Here is a 3,283-nt window from a genome sequence, read left to right as displayed (position 1 = left end):
GTGGAAGGCTGGCTTACCACTCGGTAGGATTTTGATAAACTTAGGCGAGTCCTTGGACTACAGCTAAGCCTCCGAGTGGAAGGCTGGCTTTCCACTCGGTAGGATTTTGATAAACTTAGGCGAGTCCTTGGACTGCAGCTAAGCCTCCGAGTGAGAGGATCGCTCTTCACTCGGTAGGATTTTCACAACTTAGGCGAGTGCTTGGACTGCAGCTAAGCCCCCGAGTGGAAGGCTGGCTTACCACTCGGTAGGATTTTGATAAACTTAGGCGAAACGGATTCGCAGCTAAGCCTCCGAGTGAGAGTCTGGCTCACCACTCGGTAGGATTTTTACAAACTTAGGCGAAACGGATTCGCGGCTAAGTCACCCACTGAGGGGGAGTTTTTATGTGGACAAAAATAAAAAGTGATGACACTATTATTTCCAAACCCATGAACTACAGAAGTACTTTATTGCAACTCATCCAAGTGATAAAACTTAAGTGTAAAATGGGCGGAGTAGCTTCGCGTTCCAAGCTCGGGGCTCGTCGATATTATGCTCGACGTTGTAAAGACGGTACGCCCCGTTGTGGAGAACCTTGGTGACGATGAAGGGACCTTCCCAAGAAGGAGCAAGCTTGTGTGGTTTGTGCTGATCCACTCGGAGAACCAAATCCCCTTCCTGGAAGGCTCGACCTCTCACATTTCGGGCGTGGAAACGCCGCAGATCTTGTTGGTAGATGGTCGACCGGATCAGAGCCATCTCCCTTTCTTCCTCTAAAAGGTCGACCGCGTCCTGCCGCGCTTGTTCAGCTTCTGCTTCGCTATAGATTTCAACTCGAGGAGCATTGTGGAGAAGATCACTCGGCAAGACTGCCTCAGCTCCATAGACCAAGAAGAATGGAGTTCTTCCGGTCGACCGATTAGGCGTGGTCCGCAGTCCCCAGAGTACAGATGGAAGTTCGTCGACCCAAGCTCCAGCCGCGTGTTTGAGATCACGCATCAGTCGAGGCTTCAGTCCCTTGAGAATCAGTCCATTAGCTCGCTCTGCTTGTCCATTCGACTGCGGATGGGCGACTGATGCGTAGTCGACTCGTGTGCCCTGGGAGTTGCAGAAAGCTCTGAATTCCTCTGAGTCAAAGTTCGTCCCATTATCCGTTATGATGCTGTGCGGGACTCCATATCTGAATATTAGTTCCCTGATGAAGCTAACAGCAGTACCGGTGTCAAGGCTCTTGATTGGTTTGGCCTCGATCCACTTGGTGAACTTGTCGACTGCCACCAGTACATGCGTGAAGCCACTTCGTCCTGTTCTCAAAGGACCGATCATGTCCAGCCCCCAAACTGCAAAAGGCCAGACGAGTGGGATGGTCTTCAAAGCTGACGCAGGCTTGTGCGACATATTCGAGTAGAACTGACATCCCTCGCACTTATCCACTATCTCCTTTGCCATCTCATTCGCCTTGGGCCAGTAAAACCCGGCTCGGTATGCTTTGGCCACGATGGTCCGGGAGGACGCATGATGACCACAGGTCCCCGAGTGAATATCATTGAGGATGAGTCGACCTTCTTCTGGTGTTATGCACTTCTGACCGACTCCAGTCGTGCTCTCTCTGTATAATTGTCCTTTGATGACGGTGAAGGCCTTAGATCGACGAACGATCCGTCGAGCCTCTTCCTCATCCTCCGGAAGCTCTTTCCTCAAGATATATGCGACATACGGAATCGTCCAGTCGGGAATGACTACCAAAACCTCCATGATCAAGTCGACCACCGCTGGGACTTCAACTTCAGTCGGATCTGTGGCACTCTTGGGCTGCGGAGTTTCTTCGGTGAAAGGATCTTCTTTGACTGACGGAGTGTGTATATGCTCCAAGAACACACCACTCGGAATGGCTTCTCTCTTGGAACCTATCTTTGCTAGATCATCAGCTGCTTGATTTTTCAGTCGGGGTATATGATGGAGCTCCAACCCCTCGAACTTTTTCTCCAGCTTCCTCACTGCACTGCAGTATCCAGTCATGGCTGGGCTTCTCACGTCCCACTCTTTCATCACCTGATTGACCACTAGATCCGAGTCGCCATAGACCATTAGGCGACGGACGCCGAGTGAAATGGCCATGCGCAACCCATATAGGAGGGCCTCATATTCTGCCTCATTGTTGGAGGAGTCAAAGTGAATCTGGAGCACATATCTAAGCTTATCTCCTCTGGGGGAAACCAGGACGACCCCAGCACCGGAACCATTCAACATCTTAGAGCCATCGAAAAACATGGTCCAATGCTCCGAGTGAACTTCAGTCGACTGCTGTTGTTCAATCCACTCGGCGAGGAAATCTGCTATCGCCTGGGACTTAATTGCTTTCTTTGCCTCAAACTTGATATCAAGGGGAAGAAGTTCAATCGCCCATTTGGCCACTCGACCAGTTGCGTCTCTGTTGTGCAAAATCTCTGATAGTGGAGCGTCGCTGACGACTGTGATGGAATGGTCAGAGAAATAATGAGCAACCTTCTTTGTGGTCATGTATATTCCATACACAAGCTTCTGATAATGAGGATATCTCTGCTTGGATGGAGTCAAGACTTCAGACAAATAATACACTGGGCGCTGAACTTTGAGAGCTTTTCCTTCTTCTTCCCGCTCGACCGTTAGCACAGTACTGACGACTTGTCCTGTGGCTGCGATGTAGAGCAACAGAGGCTCTTTGCTGATTGGAGCAGCAAGCACCGGCTGGGTGGAGAGCAGAGCTTTTAGCTCGGCAAACGCTGCATCAGCTTCTGGAGTCCACTCGAACTTGTCAGCCTTCTTCATCAGTCGGTAAAGAGGCAGTGCCTTTTCACCGAGTTGTGAGATGAATCGACTTAATGCGGCCAAGCATCCAGTAAGCTTCTGGACATCGTGCACTCGCACAGGGCGTTTCATTCGGAGGATAGTGCCAATCTTCTCTGGGTTAGCGTCGATTCCCCGTTCGGAAACGAGAAAACCGAGTAACTTGCCACCAGGAACTCCAAATGTGCACTTTGATGGATTGAGCTTGATATCATACCTTCTGAGGTTGGCAAATGTTTCGGCGAGGTCAGCGAGCAGGTCGGAACCTTTTCGTGACTTGACAACAATATCATCCATATAAGCTTCCACATTCCGACTGATTTGGGTGAGTAGACACTTCTGGATCATTCGCATAAATGTGGCTCCGGCATTCTTGAGGCCGAATGGCATGGTGATATAGCAGAAGCACCCGAATGGAGTGATGAAAGCTGTTTTTACTTCATCGGGCCCATACAGACGGATCTGGTGGTACCCG

Source organism: Triticum dicoccoides, chromosome 1A (assembly GCF_002162155.2).
Source record: "Triticum dicoccoides isolate Atlit2015 ecotype Zavitan chromosome 1A, WEW_v2.0, whole genome shotgun sequence".
NCBI classification, from domain to species: domain Eukaryota; kingdom Viridiplantae; phylum Streptophyta; class Magnoliopsida; order Poales; family Poaceae; genus Triticum; species Triticum dicoccoides.
Note: the sequence above shows the minus strand (reverse complement) of the source record.